The sequence below is a fragment of the Budorcas taxicolor genome, chromosome 24 (assembly GCF_023091745.1).
Source record: "Budorcas taxicolor isolate Tak-1 chromosome 24, Takin1.1, whole genome shotgun sequence".
Taxonomy (NCBI): Eukaryota; Metazoa; Chordata; class Mammalia; order Artiodactyla; family Bovidae; genus Budorcas; species Budorcas taxicolor.
Genome location: NC_068933.1, coordinates 12590042 through 12602081, shown reverse-complemented (window position 1 = coordinate 12602081; position 12040 = coordinate 12590042).

Here is a 12040-nt window from a genome sequence, read left to right as displayed (position 1 = left end):
CATAGAATTTTATTTTGGTATGAGACCTAAGTGCAAAGGATGGATGAAGGGGTGCCATTTGATTGATCTTGCCCACTTAATCCAGAAAAGTTGTCTCGCTGAGCTCAAGTTACACTGTCTTCCAGCACAGGGATAAAGAGGGCCACCAAGAATCAGACCTCAAAGTCACCTGTCACACTCTACCATGTGACACACAAGAGGAACAACACTGATATTTCACCATAAATTTCAGTGGGTGTACACCTCCATAACAGAACTGGATTCATTTTAATATTCTGCTTTTTTTTTTTTTTAATTTTGAAAAATTCTCTGCTTAACTTTCATTCCCTCCATGTTTTATAGCTCTCCCTGAAGTAGGCTTTACCATATAAATATTTAACATAATCCTTTCTCAACTCTAGCATACAGGTTTTTAAAAGATGCTGAATTATAAGCAATGAAGTTGAAGTTTCACATTGAAGGGACATAGAGATTGTGACTGCCAAGGTGGACACGAGTCCATCAGCAAACATTCACTGCACATCTAGAGTGCTCAGCAGGTCAGGATCCTCTGGAAAAGGCTGTTGGCCTGGCTCCAAGGAACTCCAATTATTAGAGGAATCATGCTTCCCTCTTTGCAGTTACTTAGAGCTTTGACACCCTGGCCATTTGATCCCATCAAGCCTTATCCTTCATTCCTTGTCAGTTTTGTTTGTCTTCATTCATTTAATTATATGCAAAAGCACAGTAGCTCACTAAGTCATATTCAGTTCAGTTCAAAAAAAGGACCTCTGGCCATCTTTGCAGCCCAGAAGTAAGACCCACCAACAGCAGGTTTCACACTGGTAGGGAGCACTGCACAGCTTTTGCTAGGGCTGAGCAATACTGAGCCACTTCTGGGTGTTTAACTTAATGTCAGAGGATGATCTGAGGACTAAAGGATCATGAGATGTCCTGAGAGTTTTAAAAGAGGTATCTGGTCTCATCTACACACAGGGAAACAGGCTGGTGAGTTTAGTGGGTTTAGCTAAAAATCACACATTCAATGACAATTCTGAGTTAGAATGCAATTTTACTCAGGAAGTACTCATTTCATTTATCTAAATTTGAAAATACCTATAACAAATAATGTGCCACAGAATGAAAAATATATATATATGTATAATATACACAATTAACATACATTTACTTACATTTGGTCATATCTCATTTTACCTCCTCCAAATTATTGATATTTTTCACCGTTATATTTTGAAACAAATTTTCAGAGTTAAATATTTAAGGACTGTATCAGTATTACAGTACAAAAAAGTCTTGGAAACACAAGCTTCATATTTGGTGCTCTTTCACATAGATTGTTGTTAACATGCCACAAGCTGTAGACACTTAAAAATACTGTTTAATTTTCTTTAATCCATTTCGTTTTATGGATCTAAAATGGCCATCAGACAATAATACAGCAGTTTCCATAAGGAATAAATTGTTAGTGCTTGACAAAAAACTCTTTTTATGCCAGAAGAGGGAAATATAAAAATGTCTTTTCCATATAATTATATTAAAAAATGTGTTCGTATGTTCTCTCATATTACAGCTGTTAGAATCTTTTTTTTTTTTTTTAAGGCACTGACTTAAGAGCTTTCCTTTTCATCCCCATTTTTTCCTAATTAATTTCTGTTCAACCAAAGAATTCTTTCCTTTAATGGCTTCTGCTAGCAGAGCAAAGCCTTCATGCAATGAGCAAGCCCATTTCTGAGCTCTGCTCTTCAAAAAATAGGGGCAGGAAAGATAAAAATGTTTCTAAAAAGGGTACTTTCCCATTTAGGTGTTATTCTTCATTTAAGGAGAGTTGACAGATAATTACTAGTCTCTACAAAAATTTAAACCTTCTGCTACTCAAAGATGGAGAGTGTGCATAAACAGAGAAATAGAACCTTTAAAAGATATTCACAGCGTCACAAACTTGGTCCCACAGGGAACCATCTGCTATTAATTTACTAATGAATTCTGATAATAGTCTTGCTTTTATTTATCGTTATTTTTTAAAGTGTTTTTTTTTAAAGAACTAGAATGAATTTCGCATGTTTTTCTTCAGAAGATTTCTCTCCTTATATTTTTCTCATATCTATTTTTGATTTTGTTTATATTTTAAATATCCAGAATTAATGAGGTTTCTTTATATACTTTCCAAAATTTACAGACCATTATTTTTAATCTCTTTTTTTTTCTTTTTATGCTTTGAATATCTGCTTTTCTTTTGAAAGAATGAGGGAGGAAAGTCTGTTTAATTAAATAATATAGTCAAACAACTGCTCTTTTTTACACTGCAATTGCTCCACTATTAAAAAGAAAAGGCAAGGCATAAAACTCAACTAATTACATTTATTAAAGATCTGAAGACGCACTAGAATCTCTGCCAATACCTCCTACTTCCACCCGCACGCCAACTGCCTGAATATTAGAAAATCTGGAGAAATGAGATGCCTAACACAAATTATTCAACAAAATAGAATTATATGCAAATATATATACTATTTATAAGATACATTAGTATATTTCTTACCCAAGCCATTTGAGTTCATATAAACATATTAAAAAAAAATCATGTCACTGCCATAAACTGGCACTCAGTTAAGACAAATGCAGTCATCAGTATCAATCAAGAAGTCAAAAAATCGGCTGTTTTGGAATCTATTCATTCTGTGCATGTAGATGTGGCTTAACATTACTCCCCACTCAAGAATATGTAATAAACGTAACAAGTTCCAGTGAAATAAGTAATCTGGTATTAAAAACAAGCAAGGGGTCTTCTTTTATTAAGAACATTTTCCTTCAGTATAAATTCAATGGCATTGATCAATAAATATCAGAAGTTATCTTTGATACAGGCAAATTTTGTAAGAGGAATAATTTAAACAGTTACACATTTCAGAAGTGACTACATACCAATTTCATCCAAATATTATCTCTTATACTCATAAATCTCCTAACTTTCCCTACCTTTTGATACTGACAAAAGATTAATATGAATGTTTCATCTCCCATGGACATCTACACATGTACACACACACACGCACGCACAAACTTGGGTGTGCACGCACATGTAGGAAATTGATCATCATAATATTTGAGGTCAAACATACCCACTTAAAAAAGAGAGGCTTTTTTTTCTTTTAATTAATTGTGCCATTTTCCTTTTTCAGCTTCCATATAGAAAGAAAGCTTAACTGTGTGCTTACAATGATAATTCAGGCTAGAATCCATTACTTTAATTATCTTACAATGAGCAGAAACATCGAATGTGTGGTAAATGTAGCTCTCTTAATAGAAAAGCAGATTTTTAAAGACATGCTCATTTTTGAAATAAGCTGGACATACTACAGTCAGGTTCCTGTGTTTTCTATATACAACTGGTATTTCATTTTGAATTACTTGAGCACATTGCAAAGTGTGTGCACTCTAACAAGAGGTCAAGTTTCACTCAGTGAATCGATTCAATATGAGAAGCAGAAATTTCCACAGAGGGAAGGAAATTGCCTTAAAGTCAGTTGGCATCGTTTTGTTTCAGCTCCCTGCTCTGAGTGCTGAGTCCAAATGCCTACAGTGCTCTGCGCTGTTCTGCACTACTTTGAAGAGCAGAAGGCTTGAAGGGCTGTTAGAAAGAGTAATGATGGAATTATAACTGACTAGCTCTCTGTCTGGTGAGACTACTCAGAAAAGACTAACGAGATAGCAATGGCTAAAAGGCCTTTGTTGTCTAGGTAAGAATGAAAGGGTGTTTTTTTTTTTTTTTTTTTTCCCCTTTTCGAGTTCTTCACTCCAATATTGACCTCAAATTCAGAAAAGTCAAAGATTCAGTATGACTCACACTGGCTTTGATCAGGTTTCCAATATAGTCGAAATAACAGATCACTGTAAAGAATATGTAAAACAGTCTCTGTTCAATCAGTGATAAGTGTTTGAAAAGAACTCTCTGTTTATGCTATGGTGCCATCAACCGAGAACTTTGTTCAATAGCTGATCAGAAGCCAACAATAGCACTGAAGTTAGTGGAAATGAGAAAACAGGTTATATTGCTTGGATGATTAAAGTGACATAATAAAGAGCCAATGAAATGATTTTAGGACTGATGGGTGATACCCAAACCATACTGAGAACTTGCATTGGACGGCTTCTGTGCTATTACCCAAATTCTGTATATAATAGATGACTTTCATCGGATTATAACAAAACACTTTAAATCAAGAAGGAAGAGATCCATGTTTCCATTCACAAGACCACACACCATTTCATCTCTGTGAGGATTAGACAGGTATTCAGTCTATATTTTCCCCCAAATAAGACCAGGAATACTGAGTTATATGTGATAACTAATGGAGAAGGCAATGGCCCCCCACTTCAGTACTCTCCCATGGATGGAGGAGCCTGGTAGGCTGCAGTCCATGGGGTCGCTGAGAGTTGGACACGACTCAATGACTTCACTTTCACTTTTCACTTTCATGCATTGGAGAAGGAAATGGCAACCCACTCCAGTGTTCTTGCCTGGAGAATCCTGGGGATGGGGGAGCCTGGTGGGCTGCTGTCTATGGGGTCGCACAAAGTCGGACACGACTGAAGTGACTTAGCAGTAGCAGCAACAGAAATAGACTGGCTGTCTTTATTTGAAAACATTTGTTTCAATTTTTAAAACATACTTTAATTCTTTCATAAACTAAAAGTTTGCATCCAAGCCATGGGAAATCCACTCCTTATCTAAAAAATAATCAGGCATCCCTTTATAGTTGCAATTATATTTTCAGCATCATGAAGCATATTTTATTAAGTGGTTAAGTCTTTTGAGACAATGGTTATTTTAGAGATTTGGTTATGATTATAATTTTATCTTGCTTCTTCATCTAATTGTAAACTCTTTAAGGAAAGAAACATCCTATGTAAGTCCCCAGAGGCCGAGGAAAATGATTTGCACACTCAGTCAAAGGATTTGATTAACTTCTATCCCAGAAATTTCAGTCTTGGAAACCTAGAGATCTACTGGGAATGAATGTAATAACCTTTTCATATAGGCTGTTTAAAAATCTTTGTTGTACCAAAATATTCTGCTTGTCTAACCTGAAGCACTCTTGTTGTCATTTCAAATCATTTCTTATAATATTGAACTTTTTGAAGCTGAGGAATCAAACTGCTGGTCAGCATTTTACAAAATACATAAAACATTTACTTTGGAATAATAAAATAGAACTACTACTCTCTATATCAAGGTTGAATTTTACATAAATGTAGTAAACTACATTTTTAAATTTAATATGGAATATATTTTCAACTTTACTAAATTAGGTATGGGAAGAAACATGTTTTTTTTTTTTATTCTCCACTAAAGATCAAGTAAATTAGCATACTTGAATGAGAAAACATAGAAAACAAACATGTAAAATAAATATATGTTGTGTTAATATAATATGATCTAGATAAGGTTTGCTGCTTTTTCAGAAATAACTCCTACAATCTTGGCATGCTTCTAACTCAGGACAGTTCGATAAATATGCACATGGTTCAGGACATGGTAAAAACGAAAATGCTGATAAAAAATGGACATTTGTTATCTGGTCTCACCCTATGTTAAACTTCAGCTGAAATAACCAGAAAAGAAGGCAAGGAAATTATCCTTTCCCAATCCATTCCTTATCATTCTCAGAGACTTCCCTTGAGTTCATGCGAGTAGAAATTATTTCTACCAAAGTTATCCTTGGTTCTGTAACTGCATATTAATGAACTGTAATCAAGGTCCTTTCCACAAGCAAGAAATAAGGACAAAACCTCTATCTCAATTCTTTTTGAGCACAAAAGCTTAAAAAAGCTTAAATGATCAGTTAGAAGCAATGCAGGCTTCCCAGGTAGCACTAGTGGTAAAGAACCCGCCTGCCAATGCAGAAAACATAAGAGATGCGGGTTTGATCCCTGGGTCAGGATGATGCCCTAGAGGAGGGCATGGCAACCCACTCTAGTACTCTTCCCTGGAGAAACCCACGGACAGAAGAGCCCGGCAGGCTAGTCCACAGGGTCACAAAGAGTCGGACAAGACGGAAGCAACTGAGCACGCACTTGCTAAGAACAATGCACCACCTGCTAGGTGGGTTTGTGGTGATGGAGGTAGCTTTCAGTATTTCCCAGAAACCTCTAAACTCCATTTCTCATCTTTGAAAAACTTAATTTCACCCTTAATTTTCTGAAATTCCATTTTTTTCCCTTGTTAATATGTTAATTGTTAAAGTCTCATCTAATATTCTCATCAAACTGATGCATACTCATTTTAATTGGAATGAAGATTCAGAATAAATCATATTTTATTCATTTTATCTCATTTTCCCAAATACAACAAAAATTAACCATCCAAGTTTTAGTGGAAATTCCACAGCTTTTTGACATTTTCACTATAGCAATTACTACTATTTCTTTGTTAGTCTCTTGATGTAGACAAACATTTTGGAGAAAACAGTAAGTCAAACATCAAGTCCAGTTTAGAAATTTAACTGTGCCACTGATTTCTTTTCTTACTTTAAACTAGTCATTTAACCCCTCAAAAGGTATATAATGATACTTAGATGAACAATCAGGAAAGAAAATAGATTCTAACTAATAAAAATGAAGAAGTCAGCATCTACTTCTGCAATGAATCCTGATCTATGAGAGAGTAAGAAAACTGCTACGAACTGAAACACAGTTAACTAAACACAGTAACCTCTGGTTAGAAACTCCCAGAGGGCTGAAGCCAGAGAGCTAGTTTGTCCATTAAGATATTCTGAAATCTAATATTTCAGCATAATGTATCACAATATATGACTGTGATTTTAAGTTATTTCACTTTGAATCACAATTATTTGACTTCTTTTTGAGTTTAATCTTTTTTATTCCTAATTAGAATAATTTAATGAAAAAGGGTGACAAGGGGTTTGTCCTGAGTCTTCCTTAGCTAATCATAACAGATTAGTGGTATGCTGGGTTTTGATTATAAATTGCTTGCTTGTTTGCAACATTTGGATACTTTTAAAAGTCAGTGATTTAAAATAACAAACCATGGGCCAGTGGGTTCTTTTTATATACTCAATAATACTACCTCATCCTTCCAAAAATTCTAGCAGGGAAGAATTTTACCAAAGAGGAGACCAAGGCTCATAGTAGTTACCTGCCTGAGAACACACACTAGTAAATAGTAGAGCTGAGCTTAGAACCAGGAGTTCGGGGTTAGAGTCATGCTCCTGGACATCACTGCTTCAGTAGGTGAGCTCATAACATTGCCATTTGGAAGAACTAGATCACCAAGAGATGTATATAATCCTGCCAGTGTAGAAATGCACTGTGCCTGTCCCTGATGCATTTCAAGGGCTTCACATCTTACAGTTTTCTATTAGGGCAATCTAGAGGCCATTAATCTTTCCATCTAGAACCCTTCTCCCGCCTCCTGGAACTTCTGCACCAACACCAGGAAATCTGCGCTTCATCACTCTGAACTTGTTCTCTCCTTCATATAGGACAAATTAGGATATATAAAAGTTCAAGCTTAGAAATAAGTGACCAGAAGTTATGAGATATAAATGACCAGGAGATATTAACATTTTAATAGGGAGTAGTTCATTCATGCAAAATAGAAATGAAATACGATTGGGATCCTTTAGGCATCGCAGAATAACAGAAGTGATCCTTGAAGCAAGGGCTTGCCCTTCAATGATACGACATCCAAAACAACCTGCCCTTTGTTGGAACCAAGTCTAAAAATTTCCTACCCTTTCTCATCAATAACCTAAGGGGGCTAAAAGTATCCAATTGGATGGTGCAGTTATTTTCCATCAGCAATGATGCATCAAAAAGAGAAAATTAATTTATATTAGGATTTCCTTAGATCAGTCAGATAAGAGATTACATGTGACCATACAGAGTTGTGACCACTGATTTGTGTTTTAAAGTCAAAGGACATACTATCTATTATCTCTTTTTTTAAAAATTCTTTTTACAATCAACTTAAACAAGCAAGCAAAACATTAGCCAAAAGCATAATGGGATACTCACAACTGATTCATTTTTAATGAAATATTATTGGTGATTGATAACGCATCCCACTATCTTCTTACACTTGCCAAATGGGATATGAAAGTAAAGCAACACTGAATATAAACATCTGACACGATCGGACACAAGTCTTGTGAACAGCTGACTTGGATTTATAAAGCAGATCCACATGTAAATGGAGTAACCCTTTTCTCTCAACTGACCAATTGGCTTCACTGAAAAAATCCCTTGGCTTTTTTTTTTTTTTTTTTTTTTAAGTAAACACCTGCTACAGGGTCAAATTGCTAGAATTTTATACTCTGGAATTTCCTTTCAGAATATAACATTCTGCTACTTTTACATTTTTTTCTTAACAGGTTTGATTGACTTTATAAAAAGGTGGTCAAATACTGACCACATTAGAGGTTTGGTTTTGATCTCCTCACTAATACTGGTTTTGTTAAGCTGAGCTCTGTGGCTCCCGCAGAGAAAAAAGGGGAAAACAATTAAAGACTCCCTCAGGAGGCCCCATCTTTCAGCAAAAGATTTGGGGGAACACTCATTCACATCCAGTCATAGTCAGATGCCTTTTAAGGGTGTTAGTGAGCCATAGCGCGGCTTTGGTTTTCTATTATTTCCTATTGTTAGGTTCAAGGTTCAAGGGGGATAGAAAAGGAAGAAATGAAACAGTCCTGATGAGTTTATGTATTTAGACTACTTGATTGCAATTCCGGAGCAAGTTATTTCATTCTTTCAAAATCTTAATTGTCTTGTTGCTTTATTTAGTTGCTGGGTTTTGATTTGTTTTAAACATCACAGAGCTGGCTCCTTCATATAGCCTTTAACAAAAAAATGAACTCATCTCTGCTAAAAATTTCAGAATTTCATTAAGAAGTCTTATGGGGCCAGATGATAGCCAGAAACAATAATAATAATCATCTAATAAATGAAATAAAATTAAAATTAATGAATGGATGTGATTTGTGAAGGGAAAGAACAATGAGATACTATTAAAATAAAAGAAAGCTAAATGAAGTGTTATTTAACAAATATGGTTCCCAATAAAAATACTGTTACCAAGAAACAAATGACTTTTATTCAGAAGCATAATAAAAATAATTTATAGGTTACATGCATACTGGATAGTATTGAAATAGAAAAGGCCTAGCTATTTATTCACATAGAATGACTTTCTGAAACTTATCCAACCTAAAGAATTTAAAAAAAAAAATGCTCTCTTTACTATACAGCATCTGGAGATGCTATAAAGGAAGATGAGATTTAATCACTGCATAAATATATGCTAAAGAAAGATGTCAAAGTAGGATTTCAAAAAGATAGGAAAGTGTAACAGCAGATAAACATCACATTAACTCTGCTCTAGGGGAGAAACACAGAAGCAAGCAATGCAGACACACAGGGGAGATTAGCATCCTCTATAAATATGTAACTAAACATCAACATTTTCAAGCTCAAGTCATTTGGTAAAAGCCAAGGAAAAACAAGCATTAAAATGTTGCGAATGAAAATAAACTTCTCAAAGCAGCATTCTCCTAATTCAAAGTTCACATTATTTTAAGAAGAAAATCCTTCAAAAAAAATTTTTTTTTTTACTCTGAAAGCAGGCTTTATTTATATTTCTGGTGTGCGTGCAACTGCAACTATTAAGGCCCTCAGTCTCCCAAATACTTAAGTAAATACTTAAAACAGGCTGCAATTTAGTGAAGTGGATCCCTGCCCATAATACAAAGCTGATATCGTCTAACCTTCTGGAGAAAGAACACAAAAGTGGATTTGAATGTGAGGTCTGAACAAAATGACAAAGGTTAAGGCTTTTTTTAACTAAGCTCCTAACATATTCAACATTCATGTCAAAGTCTAATATTAAAGAAGCATCTTATCCCATAACATTACATTTGACTTACTGTATTTAAAAATAATATTTAGAAGACAAAAGTTACATGAAAAATCTTCATATTCCACACAGCCACATCCACACCCCAAGATGCTTTTTGAACTTGAAAGTTGAATCAAAGGATTAGGAAATGTATTTTGTGCAAAAGAAGTGATGGTGTCAGAACAGAGATTACTCTGAGGTTTGTAATATATATGTTCTGTTGTATTGTATATAAGTTCTAACACTTTATAGTACTGAAGGGTTTAATAATAGACACTGAGTTTTTAAAATTCCTGTTCTATTATGTATTGAGATAAAGTATCCAGGGTTTATTCTAAAATTGAGATATATAGCAGTTGAATTAAGAAACGCCTCCACGGTAACTTTTTTTTTTTTTTTCCATTCCAGCTTTGGAAGAGAGAAATAACTTAAAATTAATTCAATGAAAAAACAAGCCTGTGCACTGCTGACCCACTCTGGTTTGGGTTCATCCTGGCCACACATTCCAAGTGAGTTTAAATGAACAGGCATTATGTAAATAGGCATCTTGAAATAAAAGGCAGCTCTCGTGTATTAATCCAAAGCCTGGGGTGCTTTTAGAGCAGCCTGGAGACAATCCCAGACACCTGGCTTTTGAAAGACCACCAAGAGAATGAGTAACAGGGGTCCTTAAAAGCGTTTCAAAATTAAATCTAACTTAAATGTGAGATTTAGATAACGTTTTTGCTTGGCAAGTTTAAAAGTTTATTTTGATTACTTAATACAAAAAAATTCTCACCTTGAAGACACAAAACCAATCAGTGAATAGTTCAGAGTTAAAATCATGGAAAGGACTAAAAACAAATGATTTCACTTCCTGCTCTAAATACAGACTCTGGTTTCCTTCATTCCAATACTGACTTTTGCTTTGAAATATTTGGATTGAAAATTCACAGGGATGTATAGATGAAGTCTAATAACCACATCACCTGTTTAATAAGCTGATATAAAGGAATTAACTAGAAAAATTTTTTTAGAAAGCTTAATTGGTCCCAGGGTAAAATACAGAATGATAATTGTTTGGGAAAAGTTGGAAGCCTCACAGATACTATAGGAAAATGATTATGAAGTTGTTTTAGTTTTTCCCTAAGAAATAAGTAATGAGTTCAACTTGTTAATTTGTAAAACCATTTAACTAAAATATTCCACAGCTAACAAAATTTGCTGTTCCATTTTGAAGGGAAACACATTTTATGAGAAATCATAAGGCCTAAAAAAAAGAGAATTCCTGAACATGCAAGACGTGGATTTTATGGAGACTTAGTGTGTATATTTGTGGGTTCATCTCTCTTGAATTCTGTTAGACTCCTCCTCGGGGGATGGCTTCTGTTACATTGTTTGAATCACGACAAAAGCCACAAAGAAGATCAACAGTGCTGTGAAGGCAACGATCTTTCTCTAGCCTCTCAGGAGCTGGTTGTAAAATTTATAAGGAAAGTTCTATCCTTGGCCTACATAATTTTTTGGTGAGGCAGTAGAAATTGATGCCATCTATCTAAGAGAATAAAAGTGGGCAATTTAGTTATCTGAATGTTCTTAGCTGCCACAAATCTTGGAGACATCCGGGGTTATTAAAGGCACAGAAGTTTAAGTGATGGATGTACAATGCAATCATCTATCTTTTGACTAGGTGAAAGGTATTAAATGTGATTCTCTGGTTTGTAGGATGTAACAGAATTATAAAACACCATTCCTGCCCTTGGGGTGCTTAGATTCTACTAAGGAGATACAAACATTCTGCATACATCAAACACACAGTGTTTGAACAGGAGCTAACTCTTATGGGAGCAAAACTTCATGTCAAAATGTATAATATGTTGTACAGACATTTGTAACTTTTCCTCAGAGATTAAATCCTATGACTTCTCTCGAGCAGTTTAACTGTGGGCTCATCCGAACCTCGAAACTTTTAATAAGCAACATGCATTTCAGTAGTTTTGAGAGTAGAACAAAAGAAAACGTGTGTCAAATATTTGATCATTTAAAAATATGTTTGATTATTATTTTTGGCTATGCTGGCTCTTGTTTGCTGTGTCGGCTTTTCTCTAGTTGACACAAGCTGGGGCTACTCTTTAACTGCAGTCATGG